General features: G+C 42.9%; 1 protein-coding gene across 3 annotated transcripts in view; it reads right to left on the bottom strand.

Moving 5' to 3' along the window:
* TSPAN4 (tetraspanin 4) overlaps nt 1-27,331 on the bottom strand; it is a 517,256-nt gene that overhangs the window by 389,502 nt on the left and 100,423 nt on the right. For all 3 annotated transcript variants that reach the window (XM_035121894.3, XM_088666040.1, XM_035121932.3), the window contains one exon: nt 18,273-18,349. The gene's annotated coding sequence lies outside the window, so the exon portion shown is untranslated. The remainder of the gene's footprint in view (nt 1-18,272; nt 18,350-27,331) is intronic.

Raw genomic sequence — 27,331 nt, 5'->3', positions numbered from 1 at the left:
TAAAGCAGGCCTACTTAAAAATGAATCAAACATGACATATTTAAAAATCACAAAACAAGAGTGCATATTCAGGATCTCCACTTAAGCCTACCTTGTGTTAAGCTGCCCCGATTATGCACTTCTGCTTATCATAATGAGAAGTGCTTTGCTGAAACAGACCAAGGTCAACCTATTCCAGCATCCTCTGCAAATATCGTATGTGACATTCTCATCACTGAGGTGCAGAGGTTGTTGGTACTTGCTTTCAAGATACCTAAGAGGTGTTTCTTTATTTTATTGCACATATCATCCTTTTGGCAGTCTGTACTTTGCTGTCTTCCTGGTGCCTGCAGTTCCTGAAAATGCCATGATGCCTTCAGCTGGGCTATCCTGTAAGCTTAGGAGTGTCTGCCTACTATGCACCTGACAGCTGTTCATTTGGCTGCTGTTTTTTTTAAAGTACCATATTTTTACCTTTAAAGAAATCAAGCACTTGCAAGCCAGCCTCCCCAGCTTCCCATACTGAAATTAAAGCATAAGGTGAAAACATTGCCATGCAACTCCCATGATCCTTTTTCAGGTCAGAAAGTGCAGGTAGCTGGGGAGACTGTAGAATTCTGGACAAATGTTTAATGGAAAGGAAACATGCACACCACCCATGGCCATCTCACAGCAATAAAGTAAGCTCAACCAAGTCCACCAAGGTTCTAAAGAATTTCTAAAGTGCCCTAAGAAAGAGGCAGAAAAATGGAAACCTCTTTCACGAGGGAAGGGGAAAGGAGTGTTTCAGCACAGCTAGAAGAAGAAGCCGGTCATTGCCAAAGGGCCAAGAACAGGACAGATGTGTAACAAAGCTTGATTCTACTATTCTACTGCATTTCAACATAAGCAAAAAGTGTGGCTATGAGTCCGGAATACCTAATGCCCTGCTTCACAAAACACTGTGTGAGAAGCCAGCTTTATTTCCCCGCCTAGCCCAGTCTGCAACATGCATATAGCCATTTGACTCATTTATCACAGGCAAAATGATCGTGATCTGGCACCCTGCTGAATCAACACACATTAAGAAGGGCTTGTGCCAACACATCAAATTGGAATGTGTGCTTCTGATGATTCACACAACATATTTAGCAGGGCTGAGCTGAGAAGCTCATGAGAACTGGTGATGTATGTCTCTTGGTAAGTCACCCTTCTAAAGGGTGAAGGGACCCCTGACCATTAAGTCCAATCGTGACCGACTCTCGGGTTGTGCGCTCATCTCGCATTATTGGCCGAGGGAGCCGGCATACAGCTTCTGGGTCATGTGGCCAGCATGACAAAGCCGCTGCTGGAGAACCAGAGTAGCACATGGAAACGCCGTTTACCGTCCCACTGTAGCGGTACCTATCTATCTACTTGCACTTTGACGTGCTTTCAAACTGCTAGGTTGGCAGGAGCTGGGACCGAGCAACGGGAGCTCACCCCGTCGCAGGGATTCGAACCGCCAACCTTCTGATCAGCAAGCCCTAGGCTCTGTGGTTTAACCCACAGCGCCACCTGTGTCACCCTTCCAGAGACCTATAAATGGGACCTATAAAAGGAATGAACGCATGGAAAGCCGTGGGCAAGAAAATGGGAGTAGCAGAAAGTGACCATTGATCTACCTTACAGCAAAATACTGAAACAAATAGTCTGTGACCACAAGTGAAGCAGTCTGGAGCCAGATTGTCCCCAACTTATTAGATCATCACTGTATTGGGTAAACCCAAATTTGCAAGGGAAAAGCATCAAGACTGGTGTTGTTCAAAGACTATGCAAATTAATGGGAATGTAAGCAGCTGAGAAGACACAGTAAACTATAGTGTGGAAAAACCTGCAGACTCCCCTATCCTAGTTCTCACGCCTCAAGCATTAACCATTTAATCACTATTTCCTATAGCAATGAGGAAAGGTAGGCATGATATAATGAATGTGGCAAATGTATGAGAATGAGAGGGAAAGAAGCTAACTTGTAAAAAAAGAATCAGGGGGTCTGAGAATAAATGCTAGATCTCTGCTAGATGCACTATTAAATCACCTAAGGAAACATGAGCTCCAACACAGGTGTCCAGTCCCCCTTACATTTAACTGTGATTGGGCTAGAATATGCCTCAGAATCCTCTGCAAAGGACAGGTGTTTGATGGCAAAAAAGTCCATTTTGGAATGTATCCCTCAAAACAGTAAGCCTGAAATGTGTTTGGTATGCACAATGATGGGAGCTATAATGCAAGGGGAGGACTGTACACACCCAAATCCATAATGCTGTCAGGGGGACTCAATCTTTTCCTCAGAGCAGCTTCATGTCGCAAATGACGTATTTTGCAATTTCAAACACATCCATAAATATGCTTAAAGCACTAAGTTGTCAAATTACAGACATAATTGCTAACCAATTTTCCTGTGTTTTAAAGGCAAAGCACTGAATTGAAATGCAGAATGTTATGTTGCCACTTTCACAAAAGAAGGGACGGCAGCCAGGGGTTTAAAGATGTGCAAGATATACCTATAAATTTTTCAGTGCTAAATTTCCAGAACACACAAAAAGTGCATAAATGGAAGAAAACTGAGCCAGAGTTAAAGAAAAACGAAATAAGGAACACACATTCCCGCCAGTTTTCCTGGGCTTCCACTAGGCATATTTGCAGTAAGTGCAGTTGAATTTGTTCCCTGTTCCCCTAAAGGCCTAATTTGCTACAGGGAAAATATACATCATTCCAAAAATATATATCTCGCCCTCCAAGTTGCATACTAAATCATATGAATAAGTTTAGCAAAATAAAGTAACAGATGGGCATTACCAAATGTATGCATTTTTAATTCTTCCAATTTGCAGGCATCTATTAAATGCTGGTTTTCTCTTCCAGCTCGTTCTGCCTTGACATATAAGCAAAGTTATATACAGTGTTTACAATATTGCTTTTTAATGTTCACTTTCCATAAAAGTGTGCACTTCACATTTGGCAAGGTATTATAGTTTTCCCCATCAGGCATTCTGCCGCAGAAATTAAAGATCATTTGTATATATTAATGCTTCCAGACGGAGCTGAAGCTGTTTCCCACATCAAACACACTCTTATTCTTCATTATTGAACTATGAAAGAAGAGACACATACTTTGCAGAGTATCCTCTGTTGATTTACTTCTGACTTCTAAGGGCATGCTTATGCAAACACACATATGATCAGAAGCAAGGGCAACTAACCCCAGTCCTTGAAATAATTTCATTTTCATGATAATGATTAAGCAATGGGATTGTCACCTGCTCTAGGCTTCTGGAACAGGGCAGGCAATCCATATCCGAAGCTGAATAATAATCTTTCCTAGCAAATGATGGATCTAACACTGTCAAGACACTAGAGGGCCTCAAATACCTACAGTGTGGGTCCATTCATGTGATAACAATACACCTGCAGGCACTGATTTTGGATCTGATCCAGTTACCATTCATTTTAACAGGAACTTTTCGAAAAATAATGAGAATGTGACAAAAACCCTTTGTAAGCAATACACGAAAGGAAACTGACCCGTATATGCATAATGCAGGGGAACTGGCATGGCTAAGCAGGGCAGTGAGAACGTAACTTCTTCTCTTCTGCACATTTTAAAGTAAATATAGCCACATAAGACAATTTGTCACACACCTGGGCTGTATTTAGTAGACTGTGGCAGGAGGAACAGGGGGAAAGGTGGAGATAACTAGGTAGTACAGCACAATGGCTTGGCATAGGAGGCTAAGATGAAAGGCGGGCAGCAATGAAACTGAGGGCCTTAATTTGCCCCAGTGGGTTAGAGGCTTGTGACCAGAGATGGCCAAAAGCTGGAATCCAATTGGAAATGTCATTTTGGAAAAATACACAGGAAGACCAGTGAATGCATTTCAGCATATGCAAGATGTAAGCAACTTCATTTTCGAGCAGAAACAGGGATAGGGAGAGAGAGTTGGTTTGGGTGTGGTGGGGAAGAGACACACATTGGAAACTGGCTCACTATCTGGCAAGAGCAGGAAGTCAATTTCAGGCCCTAATTCTCTTTCTGGGGGCTCTTTTGGGATGGATCTGTCATTTATGTTCCCCCCCAAACCTGCCTTAAGAGTCTTAGAACACATGAAAAGTGCAGATAAGACCCTGCTGCAAATGTACAAGTATTCACGATTTATACAACCTAAAGCAACAAGCTTGTGAGGTATGATATTTTCAGCCTGAGAGAGAAACCATTATCTCAAGCATTGGTATTTGTAGCCCAACAGGTGCAATTTGGAAAACATGAGAAATTCCCCCTTCTACAACGAAAGAGGCCTCAAGACTCTAAGCATGCCATAAAATGTGCATTTGTTACCCCCCTTTTTTCTTTCGGATCTAGTAGTGATTCAGTTGTATGCCATCCAAATTTCCTAGCATTCATATTACTACTGTATTTTGTTACTAACAAAAAAAGTGTAGTTCTTCCATCAGATAGCACACCTGTTGCAGTATTATCACTACCATTAATGGGTTTTAGTCCATTAACACTGGATAATGATTTCATAAGAACATCCCTGCTGAATCAGACCAAGGGTCCATCTAGTTCATCATTCTGTTCCCACAGTGGCCAGCATACAACTACCATGACCAGTTGATAGCCTCATCCTCCCGGATTTATCTAATCCTGCTTTTAGGCTGTCCAGATGCTAACCATTACATCATCCTGTTGTCACAGTTTAGCTATACGCCACGGGAAGAAGTTTTTCCATTTGTCAGTTTTGAACCTTCTACAGCTCAACTTCATTGAATGACCCAGGAGTTCAGGATCACGAGAAAGGGAGGAAAACTGCTCCCTGTTTACTTTCTTTGCACCATGCATATCCACCTCTGTCACAATCACTGCTTACTTGCTTCCCCCCCCCCCTTAAACTAAAGACCCCAGACTTTGTAACTTTCCTTCATAGGTGAATTGTCCAAGGGCCCCGGCCATTTCCATTGCCCTTAGTGACTGGAAACAGAAATCTCCACAGCCACGCCATTTGTGAACTGACTTTTAGAGTTTTTAAAATTTTATTGTTATCATCATCATCATTAATATTATTCTGAAGACTCCTCACTCCCTCAGTTTATAGTTTCAGAGCAGAAACATCTATCCAGTCGAATTTATAATTACACACCACTAACCTCCAGTCCCATGGACTGCAAGAAGATCAAACATATCCATTCTGAAGGAAATCAGCCCTGAGTGCTCACTGGAAGGACAGATCCTGAAGCTGAGGCTCCAATACTTTGGCCACCTCATGAGAAGAGAAGACTACCTGGAAAAGACCCTGATGTTGGGAAAGACTGAGGGCACTAGGAGAAGGGGACAACAGAGGATGAGATGGTTGGACAGTGTTCTCGAAGCTACGAAAATGAGTTTGACCAAACTGTGGGAGGCAGTGGAAGACAGGAGTGCCTGGCCTGCTATGGTCCATGGGGTCATGAAGAGTCAGACACGACTAAACGACTAAACAACAACAAACCTCCAGTCACAGCAATTCCTCTGTCCTGTCAAGTTTTCAATGCACTTCCATTGCATCATTACTAACAGGGCACTCATTCCATTATCATCCCAGTAAAGGGGTGTTTGCAACTGTTTGTAGTCTTAAACAAACAAACCCATTTGACCAGAAACAGCAGTGGCATGAAATAATTGAGTGTGTACACTAAAAGGTAATTACGCTCTATCAACAACTGCTTTTAAAAACCAGTACAGGCAGCCCCCACTTATGTGCCATAAACTCACAGGTGCCGTATATAAACATGGGCCAGGAAATAAATATAGAGAGAGAGAGCATGCTGGAGACCTTCCCTGGAACTCGAAGAGGACATCTGTGAGGGCAGAGGAAGCCTCAGAGATACCAGAGGCACAGTGGGGCTTTGTTTAGGCTGCTCAGCCTCCCCTGCCTAACAGCTAGCGCATAGAGTAGCGCAGCAGCAACAGCCACCACTTTCCCACATGTGCTCCAGCCTCCAGCCATCCCCAGAACTTTGGCTCTAGATATTTCGGTCTGGACTGGAGAGAGAGCAGGAGAGATATCTGGAAAGCAGGAAAAACCGGGTATTTAGAGGCTTTTTTGAGGGTGCTCCCCACTTATGCAATTTCCATGGAGCTTGGAAGGTAACCCCCATGTAAATGGGGGGGAAGCCTGTATTGCCCTTCTCCAGTAACAGCTGAGGGACTACACTGAGGAGGAAATATGGTTGAAACCCACTTTTCAGGAATATGAGACTCGGTCCTGAAACATGTGCAGATTTTCCTTTTCCTTGAACCAGAGCTTTGGAGATGTAGAATGATTGAAATTTCTAATGTAAAAGGGAAATAAATTCGTAGACTATGTTTATGCAACACAAGATGTGAGAAGAAAGGCATAAGACCAACACACTTTATCTTCAGGTCACCTTTAAGATTATAATCCATCTTGACACTGAGACACAGTTCACTTTCCAGTTTAAGGTGATTTATCATTTTGCTAAAATCACTGCTGCATGAAGAAAATATACTCTGAAAATATTTATTTGCAGCCTTTTGCATAATCATTTGCAATGACTGATGTGCCATAAGAAGTCATAAAGCTCTGTTTCCATTGGACAGAAGTTCAAACTCCTTTCCAAAGCTAGAAGCTGCCGGTGTCACTGAAGGATAAATTATTCAACTTACTAAATCTTAATCATAAATGTATTATTCAATTTATTAAACTTCAATGTATCTAATTTACGTTTATTGTCACCAGCTATATAAAATTATCAGAGGGCTGGCGATACTGATGCATTAATTTATTTCAGCAGCTAAAATGCTCAAAGCATGTAATACCAGCACTAAAAATTGGAGAAAGATTAAAATACCAAGTGAAAGATTATGTCAATTGAAAGAATTGCCCAGTGCTGTTTTACTCAAACCGCAATGTCATTTGAAATAAAAGCTTAAAAACCATTTCCTGGAGATGTTTCGGAGAAAGGTGCACCATAACAAAGGAGTAGCCACATGATGACTTTGTACACACCTTGGGAATTTATAATTGCATAGATGGCATTGTTAAGATGGCATTATGTCAGCCTTGATTATCACAGTGTGATGCGAGGAAATAAGTGACCCTTAAGGAATTCAGGGTTCTATAATCAGCAACAAACACAGATCTTTCATAGCAGAAAAACGGTGTTAATTCAGTGCAAGCTGGAAACCAGCATAATGTCCACCCTTGGTGGACAGGACGCTTGGCACCTGTGGGAACCTAGACTCGGTGCTTTCTTTTGTGGTCAGTGAAGTCTAAACCCCACAATATCCACAAAACTTGGCAACCATCATTATCTTGATTTTGTCAGATCCCGTTTTAATAATCCTATTCTCTTCCAGCTGTGGTGATATGCTGACTTAATAGCATAGTGTACCCTACACACTATGACAACACCATTACTGGCCCCAACAACATCAAACATACCATCTCAGGACTATTTAATTGCTCATCTTCTAACATTGTGTATGCCATCAAATGCCAAGAGTGCCCTTCAGCTCTCTATATTGGACAAACAGGCCAAACCCTACACCAAAGGATAAATAGACATAAATCTGACATCAGGAATCACAAGACAGAGAAACCAGTAGGAGAACACTTCAGTCTCCCAGGACATTCTATACAAGATATCAAAGTAGCTGTCTTATTACAAAAGAATTTCAGAAATAGACTGGAAAGAGAAGTTGCTGAATTGCAACTTATTACCAAACTTAATACCATGGAGGACCTGGTCTGAATAAAGACATTGGATTCTTATCTCATTATACATGATAAAGCTATTTTTAGCCATCTCACCCCTTGCTCTTTCCTGTAAGACCAATTGCAGTCATTACAGTTGTCAACAGGTTTGCCACACCTATCAGCCAATCACCCATTCCCACCACCCTTCTGAGTAATACCCCTCCCCATCCTCTCACTATATATAAGGGTCTGGTGACTTCTGTTTCAGTGTACATCTGAAGAAGTGTGCATGCACACGAAAGCTCATACCAATGACAAACTTAGTTGGTCTCTAAGGTGCTACAGGAAGGAATTTTTTAATTATTATTATTATTATTTTGTTTCGACTACAGCAGACCAACACATCTACCTACCTGTAACTAGAACTATGGGGTTTTGTCATAGCTGTCAAGTTTCCCCTTTTCTCACGAGGAACATAAGGGAGAACTTGACAGCTATGCCGCATGCAAGATCTCATTCAGATACACAAACGGGGCAGGACTGGAGGGCTGGGTAGAGCCCTATGGGACCCCGTGGGGAAAGTCCTGAACAAATTGCAACCACTGGTCATCATAAACTCTTGATTTTCTTTTTCCAGAGAAGATGGCCCTGCAAAAACCTGACAGGTTTTGCTATTCTACTACCAACACACCATGCACATCAGCAGTGAAAATGATTAAAAATCAACGAAGAACAATTTCCTCCCACTTGGCTACCAGTGTAGAGAAGCTACTAAGGCTGCAGACAATCCTTCTAAGTTTAAATCAGTTTCCACACACTCCATAGCTTCTGGGGCTATCTCCCACTTCAGCTACCTACGTTTTCTCCCAATGTGAAAGTAAACTTTAGAAAAGAAAGCACAAGCATCTCTGCCATTCTACTACCTCTGGCATTTCTCCTATAATGAAGCACATCAATATACCACTATCCACTGTTATCACCAATGGGATACCATGAGCAGTAATATTACTAGAATATATCAGATGGAACTATAACTTCCCTGACTGACATAACCAAGACCCACTGAGTGGGAGAATGCCATCAGGGCACTTGATCAAGGACCAGGGCTTTTCATGGCTGGGATGATTTGGGGCTATTACAGGACTTAGACCCCAGATATTTGTTTTATCTGTGGAGACACAATATTGTGTACTTCCAAAACACACAGCCTACGGTAAAGCTCATGACATTGAGAAGTTCTGCTTCCCGAGTATGTAGAGACAAAGGAGGAATACGAGCGCCAAAGCTATGAGAAAAAACAAGTTACTTGCACAGTAACAGCATAATTCTGAGTATGAAATTCTATCAAGCAATGCCAATGATTTTCACAACTTTCCAGCCATAATCCTTTATCTTTCTGTGTATCAAGAACATACTCAGAAACATAACGATAAATGGCAGCAACAATGTCATTGTAACACTGAGCAACACCTTTTTGTTGATATGGATTTAAAGGGGGGTTTAGACCACATTCTGGTCCAAAACTGTATGTATCATTAATAAATTATGGCAATGCTCTACCCATGGCTATGATCTACCTACACTGTCAGAGGCAAGATATTTCTGCATACCAGTTGCTGAGAATCACAAGTGGGGAGAGAAGCTGATGCACTCAGGTGCTGCCTGCTTACAGCCTTCCTGGATGGCCACTGTGGGAACCAAATGCTGAACTAAATGGGATTTAGAGAAAGGAATGAGGCATAATCACCAGCATACTGGGGTCATGTATGCAACTTTAGACACAATAATTCCACCAAGTTCCATATGCCAGCAAAGCAAGCCAGCTGTGACCACTAAGAAAATAGCCAAGGGAATATGTATTTCACAACTTCAGATAGTGGTTTTTGGAGAAACTAATAACTTGGACCAGATTCCTATGCAACCAGAATGTCAAACTCTGCTAGTATTCACCCAACTAGAAAAAGGAACCAGCCAAGTCTATAGTAAGCATCACTGGTGGCATCGAAGGCTGCACAGTAACTTATTCCATTTCTCTAACTTAATTTCTGCATTATATCTGGGCCTTCATGTGACATCAAAGCCACTTCCATAAATCTACCAGAATGTAGTTGAAGTTTAACATCCATTTTTGTATTAATTGCTTCCAGAAAAAAATCCACCCGCAACGACATTAATTCAGAAAATTGTGGGGTATAAAGTGATGAAATTTGGGGTGGTACACCAGCACACAGTTCTTTCCTGCCCTTTTCATGGGTGAATTATGGGGAAACAGAAGCACACATGTGTGGAGAGTAGTGATGCTGTCCAATGGTGTTCAATTGTTGCGTCACATCAAGCCCACTGGTGTGAGTGAAATTTAGCATGACATGCTGGGGTATCTTTCAAAAAGCCACAGTTCAGTAATGCAACAAGTACTTCAGGAACGTTAGAAAACGGAACAGAAGCACTAGCATTGTAGTCAAGAAAACTAATACACTTTTCATATTTTTCATTAGACAGCCTGAGGGAAGCTAATTCTGTGCTTCACACAGAAAAGGAATTTCAGGAGATAGGATTATTTCCTTATCTCCCACCCCTGGTTTTTGGCGAGGTTTAGAGAACCAGGGAAGGTTGCAGGGGATGAGAGGGTCTCCATACAGCTGGTCGCCCAAACAGGAAGCACAGAGCACTGCCAAGATGGTATGTGCCAGTCATCAGGATTCTAATTGGCACCAACAGGGCTGTGGCAAGTGAAGCTCACATCTCAGCTGTCAGCACCTGCAGGCATTGCTTCAGGGGAACAGCCTGGAGGATCCCACTGCTAAGAACTTCATAGTAGGTGGTGGAGATTTTGGGAGTCATTTTTAGCTACGTGCAGGTGCCTGAATCACATATTTGAATGGGGGTGGGGTGGGGACAGGGGGGAAATGATTCTGCTTTTCTAGACTATGCTTCCAAAACCATCACTTTAGGTAATTTACATTTAAATGGAATTTGTTCGTGGAGATTATTTTGCTAGTCATATTGCATACTGCTCTCCTCCTCCACCCATCTCCTGCTCTTCACAGAAGTATTCAAAAGTTGTAGCTTAGAAATCTCCCCTCTTCCTCTGTACTTTTAAAGAAAATGAATAGTGATTCTTAATATACATTGCCTAAATTTGCACATTTTCTGCATTTCCTCTAACCGTGTTCTCTCCCACAGTACTTCCCCCTCACTTGGATCCAACAACCTAGAAGGAGACTGAATTCCAATCCATTGCGAGAGCTTCATTAAGGTCTGCTGACGTGAACAACACATAAGGCCAATGTGACCACAGTAGTGGGATGTTTCTTTCTCAGCTGCCGGACTAGATAGAGAAATGAAAAATGCAGCCCTCAATTTCTGTGTCTTCCTTTGAATCTGACACTCTCCAAAGCACTGGGCCAGATCCTCAACTACGGTAGAAGTAGAAAGCAGCAAAGCTTGAGTAAATTCACTAACTGAGTGCCATGGAGATATTAAGAGACAGAAACCCTGATGTCTCCTTTTCAGCTTTTTGTTATTCAAATGTACATTAGGGAACTAGTCCTTTAAGTTTTCACAAAGATACATGTTCCTGATTATGACATGAATGTATGAGGCTGTCTGATACAGAGTCAACCCAATGGTATACCTTGCCCAGTATGGGCAGCTCTGCCAGTGATTCAATTTGGCTCTTCTTCATGCAAAGGATGAACTATGCACTAAGCTATTGCTTCTGTACACACACACACACGCACACACGTAATGAGTGTAATGGGCTCCTCTTATAGAGCATCTCAGGAGAAGAATCTGTTAGTAATTGAACAGCAATTAAAGATTTATGTTTCCTTTGAACAGATTTTCCCCAAAGCATTTGGTGTATTCATTTTTTAAAAGAGAAAAAACATTAACGCTTTACCAATATATTGTGCAGGCATTTATCTGAACCAGAATTTATCAGTTTTAGAAGGAGGGAAATTGGGGGGGGGGTGCAGTTTGGCCCTAGCATTTTCTTCACTTAATCCTAAAAACACACGCCTCTTTATCTAGACCTTAACTTTTCTTCTTAAATGTGAAGGGCGGCCGGGGGGGGGGGGAGCACCAATCATGAATAAGATCTGGCCATAAAACGCAAAACTAGGAGAAATCAGCTTTGGGGAAATGTGTACAGATAAGGAAGATATACAGAACAATCAAGCATGCAGCTTCAGTAAATGACAGAAAGAAAAATATTGCCTGGAGAGTTAGCCAAGAAGGTTAGCGTTACAAAGCAACAGAATATTGGTTATGAGAAAGGAAAGATTCTTGAATATAAAAAACCCCTTCACTCAGAAGAGGAAGAGGAATTTAAATGGTTCCAAAAGGGGAATTAAGTAATAGGGTAGGGACACAAAGAAGAAACTGAGTTTGGATGGGGAGAAAGGAGGGACTCAACCCCCCCCCCCCTTCAAAGCATTAGCTTTATATTTTTCCTTGGATGAATGTTGCCTTAATGAAGACTTCATTCTTCCTTTTTCACTTGGTTTCTAGGGAAATAGAACCCCGACATATAGGAATGAGAACAGTGCCGTATACGGTGCTAGAATATACAGGCTTTTCTTCTACAGACAGTCACTCCTGCCTGCCACTTGAAATACCCCCTCCCACAATCTGAGAATTGTTGAAGTGAATAAAGGGGGAAATTGCATGCTTCTCCACTCCATGTGGTTTGACTTGCCCATTGCTGGAATATTTTGAGCGAGAAGCATAAAAACGTCCTATTTTTCAGACTTTTCTAGTAATCAGGCTGTCTCAGATGATGTGCATACCAAATTTCTGCTTTTCATGTATTCAAGCGCCTTAACAATTTTGATAACTCCACAAGACCATTGCATCTTAATATACAATTCCTTTTTGGTTTCTAAAACCAATCTGCTTTTATCAAAGATACACAAACAGTGGGTGAATTCTCAAGGCATACTCACAAGTTGTCTGGGGTGGGGAACTCGGCTCATAACACTTGGCCAGAGACATTAATGATCCCCTCAGTGTGCATATCAATGTGTGTGCTGTGGGCAGTGCAACGCACACATGAAGGATGCATAGCCTGCAATTTTAGTTATCAGTATCCTCCCTTTCAGTTTTACATGAAAGCTTCAAACAAACAGCATAGGAATATATTGATCATTAGACTTATTTTTAGCTCTAAGTAACAACAACAGGCCAACACCAGATATAGGATGCTGCTGGGAGTGTGGGGAGGAAGCAGAGTCTACAGGAGGTACTCAGTCCACCTGACTGACTGGGGTTGTTTTCATATCCCTCCTCTCTCCAGATCACAACAAAGAGTTGTATCCAATGAAGATTTTGTACTAATGGAGCAACTTCTACTCATACAACAAAACTCTCCTCCACCCTACACCCCCCATATCTGCTCGGGGGGGGGGGGTCCTCCCTGATCCTCCAGGGCAGATTTGAGGTGGGCAGGGGGAGGGGATGTTGGAGGGGAAGTTCCACTGCACATGTGGAAGTCATTCCACAAGCACAAAGACTTTGCTGGAAACACACCAAACCAGACAGAGGCCCAAATCATTGGCACAAGCTAAAAGGCAAGAGTCTAAGGGCTCTTAGTCTGTGACATGACTCAGCTTTTCTCAGATGGTACAGTGGTATCTCGGTTTACAAACACAATTGGTTCCAGAAGTCTGTACTTAACCTGAAGTGTACTTAACCTAAAGCGAACTTTCCCATTGAAAGTAAAGGAAAGTGGATTAATCCGTTCCAGACAGGTCCACGGAGTACTTAACTGAAAATACTCAAACCGAGGTGTACTTAAACCGAGGTATGACTGTATACTAAAGTTAGTATGGTGGACTTGACAGCAGAGGAGAAGGTTTTGGACCAAGAAGCAGTCTGAAAGACCAGTGTAGCTACCAAGACACCTGTGGCCTATGGGGAAGACTATTTTTCCTGACATCTCCCTTTGCTTCCCAAAATTGCTGCTGGGAGGTCCAGATTACCTCTGGCAATGGTACAAACAAGTGGCACATCAGAGCTTTGGGGAAAGTTAGAAACGCCATAGCAAGTCTTCCAGGATCAAGTCTTTTCAATGGGCTGCTGCTGGTGAGATCACCACCAAAGCAGAACAGTAAGAAGGTCAGGGATATTTGCCTTCTATACTGAATTCCCCATTGTGTTTTATCTTGGGAACTTATTTATCTTGAAGACCATGAATGTGCTTGGGAGGGAATGTGAAAGGATTATGGAGCTAGGAAGGAGGAGCCACCATATTAGTAGTAACAAGCAGATGGTAATTGGGTGGGGAAGCAATAACTTTGAATACTTAGTTGCGCCCTAGGGGTCCTGCTAAGAAACACCCAGTCGCTTAATGGAAAGATGATCCTATATGATATTATTCTATGGACAACCTATGGCCCACCAGATGTTGTTGGGCTCCAATCATCTCTTGACTATTGACCATGCTGGCTGAGGTTGGTGGCAACTGTAGTCCAGCACCTGGAGGGTCACAGCTTCCCCATCCCTGGTGCATACAACCTCTCATCTGATCCTAGAAGAATATGACAACCCAGTCTATATTAATAAAATCTAGCTGGATGAAGGAATGTGTGTGAACTTATCCCAGATATGCAGATACAGTAAGAATCGAGGTACACTGTCAAAGAGGGCCCAGGTATTCATGGACCAGATTTCTCATGCACATATAAATTAGTGTACATGCAGAATCCCATTAAATCCCACAAGCAGGAGGCTCTCTGGTTTGTTCTCATTTGATGATGACTAGAAACTGAGCCTTTAGTGTCACCAACCCAGCCCTGTGGAACACTCTGCCAACAGAGATTCAGTGGGCACCTTCCATGCCAACTATTAAATGTCTGCTGTCAATTTTTCTATTTTGCCAGGCATATACAGACAATTAAGAGTATAACCCCCACAATGGCCTGCTGATGCTTGCTTTTAATTTTTTAACTTTTAATGATTTTATACTTTGGTTTGGTTTTATATAGTAATAAACTGCTGTGGTATTTTTTTTATGATACAGTGGTATATAAATAAAGACTAGTTACATGCACAACGGACCACTGTCAGTCAGTTACCTTTCCTTCCTAAGTTATACTGGGTAAAGGCTTATGATCACAGCTTTTTCTAAGGATCAATATCTCAGCAAAAACAGGACTAGACTCTGTGAGATTAATGGAAGTGTGTGGGGGGGGGATAAAGAGAAGCACCTGCAACAAGATGTTGTCGTGTGCTGGAAAAGCAGAGCCAGCCAGCTCTGGCAAAGGCTCTCACCTTTGTTTTATCTGCCTCAAAAGGCAGGCACCTTTTTAAACTTCTTCTGAATCAAGGCAATTAACTTCTGCTCAATGCAAACTCAAAGAAAGCACAACTGTCTGACTTCAAATGAAACACAGAAAACGAGCCATACATGCCCTAGCACTCTTCAGGTTCAAGTGAGTTTTAGAATTCTTGAAATTAAAGCAACCAGGCTCTGTAGCCTGCTTGGGTGAGAAATCGATGGGGGACTTGAATGTTAGAAAATTAGGACAGACAAAAGGAAGCACTTCTTCACATTAAAAAAAAAAAAGCGGAGGGGAAAATTACGGAATTTGCTAGCACAAAATGTAGTAATGGCTGACTATTCGGAAAGCTTTAAAAAGAGGCTAGCCAGATTCATGGATGACAAGGCTTTCAATGGCTACTAGTTTTGATGGTTGTGTACCACCTCCAATATCAGAGGTGGTATTCCTCTGAATATCAGTTTCTGGGAAGCATAAGCAAAAAAACCTCTGTTGCAGTTCTTGTAGGCTTCCCATAGTCATCTACTTAGCCACTGTGAGAACAGGATGCTGGGCCAGGTGGGCCTTTGGTCTGCTCCAAAAGGACTCTTCTTATGTTGGTATGCAAGTTGCTTTACTTTCCTGAACTAAAGGTAAAGGTAAAGGGACCCCTGACCATTAGGTCCAGTCGTGACCGACTCTGGGGTTGCGCGCTCATCTCGCATCATTGGCCGAGGGAGCCGGCGTATAGCTTCCAGGTCATGTGGCCAGCATGACAAGCTGCTTCTGGCAAACCAGAGCAGCACATGGAAACGCCGTTTACCTTCCCGCTGTAGCGGTTCCTATTTATCTACTTGCATTTTGACGTGCTTTCGAACTGTTAGGTTGGCAGGACTTAGGTTGACTTTCCTGAACTATGTATGCATAAATCAACAAGTAAGGCAAAATTAAAGGTTTAGATATGTGAGCTGCCATTAACAGCTGAAAAAGGAAGGTGTTATATGGCAAAACTATTTCCCTGACCATGGACACCCATATACCACACAAAATGACATTTGCTATGTTAGAGGAATAGTGACACATTTACAAAAGGTTATCCTAGTGTCATACTACCTTTAGAAATAACTTTCATTATGGCATTACTGTTCACAAGCAATATATTACACACACACACACACACACACACACACACACACACACACACACACACAGTGTGTAATATATACAATATATAAGCATTATCTAGGCACAGGGACACTGGGAAGCCAGCTGAGCTTGTGAAGGTGAAGGGAAAACATGGCAGGGCAAGACATACTGAAACAGTAAGTGCAGCACATCCTGATATCCCACTGCCTCCCATGTTTTCATGGCTTAAATGTCAGGTGTGCCCATTAAAAATACAGCTCAAAAACAACAACAACCCAACAGCAGTATAGCAACACCTTTATAAGGAACAATTGAAAGTTGCAAAGTAGCAAGCTAGCATTAGAGTTTGACAACGAACTCTTCCCATAGCTGTCAAGTTCTTCCTTTTTTAAAGGGAAATTCCCTTATGCTGAATAGGCTTCCTCGCGAGAAAAGGGAAAACTTGACAGCTATGACTCTTCCTCAGATTTAATGTTAAACTTAACTAAATGGGGAGAAGGAAGGTAGGTTTCTGGTAAAGCCCAGTTTGCAATGTGGGACAGTCTATAAACTGTGATACATATGCACACATGTATACTCAAAATTAAGATCCCCTGCATCCATTGGGATTTACTCCCAGGTAAATGAATGCAGGATTCAAGTTACAAGAAAGGAGATTCGCATTAAACATCAGGAAGAGCTTTCTGACTGTAAGAGCTGCTCAACAGTGGAACAGACTCTGTCAGGAGGTCGCAGAGTCTCCTTCATTGGAGGTTTTTAAGCAGAGGTTGGATGGCAATCTCTCATAGATGCTTTAAATGCTATCCGTGCAAGGGGTTGGATTATATGACCTTCAGGGTCCCTTTCAACTCTACAATTCTATGACTCTATGGGTTTAGGGTTTTTATTTGCTGAAAATAAAGGTAACAACCGAAAGGTTAAGGTTTTAATTTACTTTCTTTTTAAATGCTGTAGTCCCATAGAAAAATACGAATTAATATACAAAATATAAATATGGTGTTCATGTTAGATGGAAACATAGGCATTTCTTACATGGTATTTCATGTGTTTATGGGCCTGCATGCACATTTGTGCGCACACGCAAATACATTCTCCAGATTCTAGGCAAATACAGCAATGCAGTCCCATGACTAAGAGGTACTCAACTGGAACTCCCGAAATTCATTTCCAGTTTCCTACACCTCTAGAACTAGTGGCTGAATTCCCTCATTCTATGGCTCTATTCCCAGATGTAAGCTGAAAACGGCCCATCCTTACATTACAAGGGTGTTAGGAAGATGAACGCACAGCGAGGAGTTCAGATCCAAGAGCACTGTAACTCATTGAAGTTTTTTAAATTGACCAAAAGATAGATGGCAACATAAACACAGGGAGCACAGGTGTCTGCTGTGTACACTGGAGGAAAACACCACCATTAAACTGCATTTTGAAAGATTTAATGCTTTATGATGGCTCTGTATGTTCCACTGATTTATTGGCTGGAAGAGATCAGAAGACTGACAGAGGTCAATGAATCGTTTCATAAAGGCTAGAAAAAGAGGAAAAAAACTTTTCCTTAGTATTTTCAAAGGAGGCTAAGAGGATAAATCAGGGACCAAAACCCATGGAATCTCTCAAGAGCCTCTGAAAAGGGGGGAAATCAAAGCATTAACGTTTTGAAGAAGATTTCATAGAACAGAAATGATAGATGGAAAGAAAAATCTATTAAATGTCTACTATACTGAAGTCATTGCAGGACTATTTCCCTACCATTTTGCTTCACTTCTTTTTGCTTTGTCCAGTTTTGTTTTAACACTTATAAAGGGAGATATCTAATCATACATGTTTAATGTCTGCCCCCCCCCTAAGTTTTTCCCTTATTTTAAGCAAATGATTTGTATTCACGTGAAGAACGACAGCACCATCTCAGATTAAAGGTGTCATTATGAAGAACAGCTTTGTTCTAAGAATGATCAAACACATAGATACATAAATGGCTTCCATTTGAAAGCTGCTAGAACAGACCACCACTAGGAGATTCAAGACAACAATCTGAATTTCCAACTTTGGTCTTTCCAAGCTGTTCACTAAAAGTTTAAGTGGGTTATTACTGCAGAACAACACGAAGTAAACAAAATCCTGCTTTTAAAAATACTTTAGCTGCCTTGACTAATATAAAGATACAGAAACTCACCAGGGTAAAGATGTCTGTGAATGATGTCAGAGACAGCCTCCGAAGGTCCAAGGCAAAAATGGTCCTCTCTTGTGCAACTGTTCAAAGGAGGAGGAGGAAGGAAAGCAGGCATGAGATTAAGACACATGATTTTAACATGGTAATTCTCTAATACAGCAGATGGATGCATGCAGTTTTCACATCTTTCCCCATTATGTTTCTATTCCATGTGCAGCCCTTTATACTGGAGTGGTAACAAACATATTGATCTCTTACAAAACAAAACAAAATACAAATGAAGTATAGCAGGTGTCCATAAAAGGGAGGGCCTTTTCAGTAGTGGGTCCCCAGCATGGTGTAGGGAGCCAGCATGGTGTAGTGGTTAAGAGCAGTGGACTCGTAATCTGGTGAACTGGGTCCGCTTCCCCACTCCTCCACATGCAGCTGCTGAGTGACCTTGGGCTAGTCACACTTCTTTGGGGTCTCTCAGCCTCACTCACCTCTCAGAGTGTTTGTTGTGGGGGAGGAAGGGAAAGGAGAATGTTAGCCGCTTTGAGACTCCTTGAGTGAAAGGTGGGATATCAAGTCCAAACTCCTCCTCCTCCTCCTCCTCCTCCTCCTCCTCCTCCTCCTCCTCTCCCTAGTGAGACTCACCTGGCACCTACATTGCAGCATTTTTAGTGCCATGAGAATATATTTTCATTTTCCCTGTGTTGTCTATCTTTTAGTACTTTTTCCATCCTTTCCAGTTACAGTGCAATCTGTTGCTGGTTTTACTCTAGTTTTATTTTCACAGCATTATCATGTGTAAAGGTACCCTGTGGCATCCCTGTCAATAAAGGATGATATTCTCATCAAGGAAAGTTTGTTCATAGCATTTCAGAAGGAGCACATGCCTTTGGCATTGTTGCCACAAGTATTTACAAAAGAATATCCCTCTCTCCAGCCTCCCTGCTTGCCAAGCTCCTGGCCCTCCGATCCCCTTGTCTACCTGTCTGCATTCCTGCTTGAATGTCCCAAAATCACTGTTGCAGCTTCCTTGACACAGACCCCTGGCCCTACTGGATTACATATATATGGCCCAAACATCCAGTGTTTTCCTCTGAGCCCTCCTCTGAGATATGCTCAGCTCTTAAGTCAGGTTCCAAATCCTGGCAGCTCTTGCATTTCCATCACTCTGCGTGCCTGGCGAATTGCAGCCCACCAATGAAAACAGTCTTCAGATTTGGCACCCTCCCTTCCAGAAATTATATCAAAAGACAGTTGAACATCACAGGTGACAAGCACCATCAGCATAACAAATTATCAGTGGCTTTATATCACTGGTATTAACTTTTACAAATGAATACAAGGTCTCTCACCAAATCCAAGCAATCTAACATTGGTCCCATAAAAAGCATTTGGTGTCCTACTGAGCCAGATGTTTGATCAAGAGCTGGAGAAAACAGTACTTCAGTGGTGCATTCTCTTTTAATTACTATAGAGTTATTTTGCTTAGGATGCACCAGCTCACATATGGCATCCCATCTCCTCAGTCACCTTCCGTGTAATCTACAGACTCTCCAGCTGTACAGCTGGTACTGTAAACAGCTGAGGAATGTGATGAGCAAGAGGCCCTTGGAATCTCAACATGACAGGAGAGGAGGCAGGTAGCAGTAAGAAGACCATGGCTGGCTGCAAGGTGAATGCCAATTGTAGCCTCTCCAGCACTTTTTTACTGTCCCTGCCCCTGGAAAACATCAGCCTGTTGAGGGGCCAGAAGGTTGAGCAACTAGCCCTATCCTAGAGAGCAACTGTAGAGATTTTGCCACATCTGTAGCTGTTTCTAGGGGAAAGTCTACTATTTGGGCAACTGTTTGTGGGTGGCATTTGAGTTTATGGGGACAGCACACATGCAACTCATGAATGTATAACATGTGATTCACGGTGCACCTGCTTTCTGCTATTTTATAATTTCTGCTATTTACTGGATTGCTTTATTGTATTTTTGTGTTTGTTGTAGTTTTAGTGTTCGCCACTTTGAGGACCTTAGCCAAAAACATTTGGCAGTTTCAGGTGCTAAACTGTAATCGTTCTCAGGGGTTTAGAAAACCAAGGTAGAAACTAGGTAAAAGAACGCTCCCAGCCCTTGTTATGCAAGGCCAAATTGTTGTCTCTGACATTTTGTCAGGCTGTAAATCAAACAAGCAATGAGGAAACTCAGTAAGATATCCCATAAAGCCTTTTCATTTTATGCAGGAAATTAATGAAGTTAATATGAGGTGTTCTCTGAGAGGATGTAGCTGTCTGACAAATCTTTAAGTCCTTTTTGGGAAGAACATGGAATCTTAATATCATGAGTAGAATGGCCCATTAAAGTAGTAGGCAATTTTAAATACATATGAAACACAACAAAGGGGTATCTTTGTAGAAACAAATTAATTGCAGGGGGGATTTAAGTGGTGGAAGCACAAGGAAATCCCTCTGTGTCACCCACCACCACCACCAAACTACTCTTCATTCCCCATTGGTAGTTTCCTAGTATAAATCACCACTCTGCATATTGTGTTAACAATCAGACAACACTGAATAGGGGCAGCCCGACAGGTCCCCGAGGGCCATGCCCCTAGCCCACATCCAGACATCGGACAGAATCCACACTCCCGGATCCCTTTAACAAGATACCCTTAATGAGGAGGGGCAGGTGGAGGCTACAACACCCCCCCCCTCACCCAAACAAAGCTTACCCAATGTCTAACCTCACAAAGTTGTGACAATTGCTACAAGGTCGGTGAAAACCAAATGTCTGGAGCCAATTTGCCAAGTGGAAAAAATCCTGCCTGGTCCCAAAATATGGCAGCAAACATTTGTCCATAGCAAGGTCAAGGCAAAGCATAAAAAGGTGGGTGGGTGGGAGATCCGGCAAAGGGCGAGAGAGGACAGTCTCCTGGCTGCGCCGTGGTTTAAATTTCCCGCGGCCACGCCCCCACCAGTGCCGATTGGACAGTGAGGGATGCCCCTGGGCCGGGCCCTACCTGGCACTGGAAACACAGCCAAACAGTGACAAGGAGGGCATTGATCTCCACCACCGGCCGGATCCTGCGGGGCCTGATGCCTGGCCGCAATGCCGCCTACCAAGTAAGGTAAGCGGACTATCCTTATGAGTACTCACAAAAGTCCCTTACAACTGGCATTTCAAAAATGGTTGCATGCTTTTGGGGGGAGTGATAACATTTTAAAATATGGGGTTTGATTCTTCTCCAACATATTCAGACAGTTTCTACAAGAGCTTCCTTTAAATAGACTAGAAGCTGTCCAGTCTGCTCAATTTCTCCATCCCATTGACTTGTATGGGATGGGAAGATAAAATAAACAAGGCTTTTCCCCCTCTTCAACCAAATTTCCTCCGCCCACCTCCAATACTCTTGAATAATTATCATCTAATGCTGAAGAGGAAGATGTTCCTGCTGCTCTGCAGAAATGATGATTAATGAATTTCACACTAAACATTACCCCTAGATATCATTTTTCTATTTAAATTATTATAATAAAGTGAATCAGCAAGATATATAATATCAAAGCTAAATCTTTGCTTTTTTACTAGCCTTTGACTATTTTAAGTGTTGCTCCTTATTTTCTCTCTATTGTGGCCCTCCAAGAACGAGAAAGCCCTGGCATATGTGAGCATTTTATAGCGGCTTACCTTGACATCTGTTTGTAATTTAGCCCATACACTGATTCAGTCTCAAGTTGGCTCCTGGAAGACAATGTGCTAAATGTAAGTAGTGGCACCTGAATTCTAGAAGCCTGATTACGGAGGTGTCACTGGCAATATGGCTCTCCATGGATCAGAATTCCAGGAGACAGAGAATGACAAAATGCTCCTCCACACATGTGGAGAAAGGACTGTAGCTCAGTAGCAGAGCACATTCTCTGCAAGTAGAAAGCCCCATGTTCAAACCTTACAAAGTCACTACCAGCTGCTATAGACTAGGTGTGGGGAACCTTTGGCCCTCCAGATGTTGCTGAACTTCTGTTCACCATGCTTGCTGGCTGACGCTGGTGCAAACTGTAGTTCAGCAACATCTGGAAGGCCAAAGGTTACCCACAACACTGACCTAGGTGAACAAATGATCAATGAGCAAATGGTCTAGCTTGGTATAAGGCAGCTTCCTGTGCCTGCCTGCCTTCTTCCACTAAAAAAATTAAAACCCACACATCACTTCATTGTCACTGTCAGGGGGACTCCCTTCAGGGAGCCTCCCCCCATCATCCTGACCAGCACCTTGCCCAGCGATAGCACTAGCAGCGGGTCCGGGGAAAGCGGAATGGAAGGGGGAAGGCTCAGCGAGGCGTCGGAGCCCTGGCAATGCTCTGGCGAACAGACGGTGGAAGAAGGGCTCAGCGACGTATCAGAGCCCCTGCACCACTCTGGCCATCTAGGGGAGGGGGGACAGCTCAGGGAGGTGTCGGAGCCCAGGCACCATCCCAGCCAGCAAGGGGAAGAAGGGGCAGCGCTACTTCCGGAGCCCGAATTGAGGCGTGCGCCCAAACGCAGGGCGAAGGGACGGCGTTTCGGGGTCCCCAGGTTATTATGCTGGCCCCGAAGCTAACGGGCGCCATTGCTGGGTTCTGAGAGTGACTAGGTGGTCATGTTTTCTGCTATCTCTGCACTGTAAATAGTATGCACAATAAAACCTTCAAAGACATAACGGACTGGAGCGTCTTTACTCAGGAGTAGCTGCAACAACTCCCTGACAGTCACTGATACTTATTTTCTTTTAAAACAGTGGAGCTGGTTATGAAAAAGGACATGCTAAAACACAGAACTGCCAGGAGTTGTACTGTGCAAGTTTTCTTCAAATCAGCTGCAACAGCATGTTGTCCCAGCCTTGGCCAGCAAATAGCCCTGAGCTCCCTGCTGCTAATGGATCATAGACCTCTTCTGAAAATGTGCGCTGCAAGTCAAAGCCAACCGGGTGGAGCTTCGGCAAGCATATATCCATTACTGTGAGCAGCATGACATTGGCAAGCACACACATAGGCCACACATTACCCCATGCAGCTTCACTGAACACTACTAAACAAAAGTGATCATAAAACGGATTCTTCCCTGTGTTTTGAAAATGCTCACATAAAAGACTGAGAAATTCACTCAACATCTAATTAAAACCCTCCAGAAAGGACTCTAGAGACTGTGGGATTTTCAAGCTCCAGAAAATGTTGATTTTCACTGTGTGGTAGAAAAAAGGAAGGGAGCCCATGACTCACCCCTCGGACATTTTTCGATGGCAGACATTGCTAATTCATATCTACATGAGAGGTTTTCCGATCTGAAAGCACTACCCCTCCCTTGCTGTGTTGCTGTTAGAAAACACAACTGCATGTTTCAGAAATTAAGTCTAAATCAGCATCAGTGTGCCTGTTTCATTCTTTCTCTCACTTTTCATCCTAGAGAAAAAGGTTAAGACATGGAATGTGGGACTTAAACCTACCCCCATCAATAACTGCAGAATCATGGTTAACAGACAAGTCTTGACTATTGACTTTGCCTCCAAATAAAAGACACTGTGTCTAAACTTACAGACAGCCGTCTCTACAGATTTATAAATTATCTATGTGGTCTCCCCTCTGCTGCTACATATTCTGTCACCTAAAGCTGGCCCTTTCCAATATCCTCTTTTGGCTTATTTCTTTCACATTCTACAGCAGCGCCTCCCAATTATATTTACACCTTTTAGCAGCAGTGGTCTTTCCAAGAGATAAAGCTCTCAAGACCCACTCACATCAGACTTAGCACAAAAATCAAAACACTTTGATGATGACATGGATTCAGTCCTGGGCTATGTTGGACCAATGAGGACATCACATCAACTTATCGTCTCCATACATAGATTGCTATTTGAACCTACCAGTTAGCTCAGTTAGAGAGCGGCGCTGATGGCGCCAAGGTTGCAGGTTCAATCATCATACAGACCAACTGCATATCCCTGCATTGCAGGGGGTTGGACTAGATGACCCCCAGGGTCTCTTCCAACTCTACAAGTCTGTGAATCTAAGTACACACAGATTTTTGAATGTAAAGTTTGAAATAAGATTGTTGACAGATTTGCACTATATACCCTGAGGGGTAAAAGAAATGAAAAGTTCCCTTTAAGCATTCTTCCACTCAGAGCTGCTGCAGTTTTTACTTTTCCCACATTGCTCAAGTAACACCAAAAGCTCCAGGTCACATGGGTGGGACCCACAAATGACCAGCCCTGTGCTCCTCCCCACTTCACCAGCACTGCTGCAGAGCAGCCCCTAGGAAGTGAATGGGCACTGGGGAGGTTGTCTATGTGAGCCATGCACACACTCACCCTTCTCCAGAAGCTTTGCTTTCCATTGGCTTGTTGCTGTATGACTTGGGAATGTTATGTATGGCAGACATGTGGCTTCTGCATTGATTTCACAGGCTTCACACCTCTCTGGACACAGCAAACAATGACAAGATCCATTTATGCGTTACTCTTCTTCTGTAACCATAGCTTGCTGAAACTTCTACACGATTGGTTGCTTTGTTACAAGTGGCATATGAATACTTGTCGAAAGAGAAACACAATGTCTTTAACAAAACAATCTAATTTTTTTTCAGATACTGGACTCCTGGACTCCTCTTACTTTCTATTTGTCCAATCAAACTCCATTCAACGAAGGCCCATGAAGAGCAAAGTTGGGTTTCCTAGGGCTAAACAAATGTGTGATGGACAGTTCCATAATTCTTTCCTCTTATTATGTTGTTTTAAAATAAAAAGCAGGAGCTTGAAGCTGAAAGCACACTCCGGAGACAGGGAGCTGAGGGAGTATCATTGTTCTGCTCAAACTTTTCTCTTCTGGCCATTTGCTGCTGAAAAGTATCTACTAACTAAGCTGCTTTTCCTCCCAGTTATGAAAGGACACTGAATATACTATTCACAGGAGTGGCAGCCATGGCCTTGTTTCCCTGCTTCCAGGTAAGAAAGGATATCAGTGGATAAATGGCACGAGCGGGAAGGGCTAAGCAGCTCGTGCCCCTGCCCATCTTCTATTCCTGACTTTCTGCAATTGCTTCCTGTTCAGAAAGAAAACTGAGGGGAGGAATAATAATTGACTGTCAGTCATATGAACTTTGACCCTAAATTGCACCTCAGGATTCTGACCCCAAGCATTTCATAGCATTAATTACAGCAGATATTTTGAAACATTCTACCTTCAATGTTTCTTTCTTTTTCTTTTTTTGCATGTATTTATCCGTCAAAGAAAAACTCTGCATGTTGCAGAGGCCACACACGGTCTACATCAGGCATCCCCAAACTTTGGCACTCCAGATGTTTTGGACTACAATTCCCATCTTCCCCAACCACTGGTCCTGTTAGCTAGGGATCATGGGAGTTGTAAGCCAAAACATCTGGAGGGCCACAGTTTGGGGATGCCTACATGGACTGCTGACCAGGCTTGTTTGGCCTCACTGTCATAGTGTGTTGGTGAAATTCTGGTGTAAGGTGGATGGGGAAGATGTGGCCCTTCTTATGTTGCTGGACTACAGCTCCCATCATCCCTGACCATTGGTCATGATGGTTGGGAATGATGGAGCTAGGGTCAACACCACCTGGAGAGCCACAGATTCCCAACTCCCACTGTAAGAGATGACCGATGACAGGAGACAAGCTGTCTCTCAGGGAATCTTGTCTGCCATTATGTACATGGGCACTGAAGAACTCTGGATAAGCTTCCTAAAAACCTAAGGGTTCCCTGAAACACAGTGTGAAGGCCCCTGGACTACAGAACAGTTCTTCAGCAGGAAGCTCAGAGAAACTCAAGATGTGGGTGGACCAATTCAAACACTCCTACTGTATTGACTTTGTGCGCATCAGTGGCTCGGAGCTGGGGCTCGGCTGCCATAACTAACACATGGTTCCATTTAGACTCAAGAGCACAGCCAGCACAATGCCAAAATATTTAGTGTTACATGCTATGTAGTGTTTTTGCCCAGTGGTTCCTGGTTTTAAGAGGGTTATTATTTCACAAAAATCTTAAGAACCTATCTGGAAGACAGGTTCAGCTCCATGCTGAGAAAAAGTGCTCAAAACTGATGTCTTGTCTTTGCTATATTGACATAACATCCTCATGAAAGCAAGCATTCTGGCAGTCAGAGCCCAGAAGGGCAGCATGGCTGCAGGCAGCTGTTCTCTCATTCTGCTCTAGCCAAGTAGTACTAGGCTCTCAGTAGTTTCCATCAAACAGCTGGCATCAGGACAGGGCATCGGATAAAAGTACATTCAAAAGAATGCAACATGACCACCAATAAATTATGGTATCTTCGGAAGGGAAAGAACTCACATTCACAAGGAACCTTCAGATGCAACTTTACAACGGGATTCTCTATGCACCCCCCAGGCAGCCACATACTTCTTAAGCAATTGACTTCCTAGACAATTTCAACTTCACAGTATTATGTCACGCCTGCTTTTAATGCTGCCCTGGTGCATTCTCTTCAGCGACTAAATCTATGCCTGTGATTTACCATAAAAATTGTTGTCTAGCTCTAACATCAAAATATATATACTGTGTATTTCCCCCCCCCCCCCCGTAGGTAGGGAACAACTACTTAGCTACTACATACATTTGGAATACTGCTTTCTGGGAAAGACTAATCAGCAGTTGGGACTCCAAAGTGCAGTGGGAGAGTATTCCAGAGCAGTCTTGCACCCTCCTGGGCAGAAAGGAGCTAATTCTAATTGCTCTCAAACAGACACCCCTCTTTGACAGGACAACACTATTGGACACCGATTAGGAACACACAGAGATCCTGGGGAAATCAGCACAAAAGGACAAGCTCTCTCGCCTGTGAATTCTTAGCATCAAAGAGTTATGTACAAGTAAGAGCGCACTCTGCAAATCAGAGCAGACATATCCAAAGAGAACCATGTAAGCTCAGCACTCCCTCATCCCTTAAGAACAGTTTGCCTCCTAATTTTACTCACTGAAAGTGATGCTTTTGCCATTCTATAACCCCAGCAGCCTCATCTAAAGCCCATTTTTCCTACTTGAGTCTGCATGTTTTGCATTGGACTGCAAGGATA

This window comes from Zootoca vivipara, chromosome 1 (assembly GCF_965207765.1).
Source record: "Zootoca vivipara chromosome 1, rZooViv2.hap1.1, whole genome shotgun sequence".
Lineage (NCBI taxonomy): Eukaryota > Metazoa > Chordata > Lepidosauria > Squamata > Lacertidae > Zootoca > Zootoca vivipara.
Note: the sequence above shows the minus strand (reverse complement) of the source record. Positions and strands in the feature narration are given on the sequence as shown.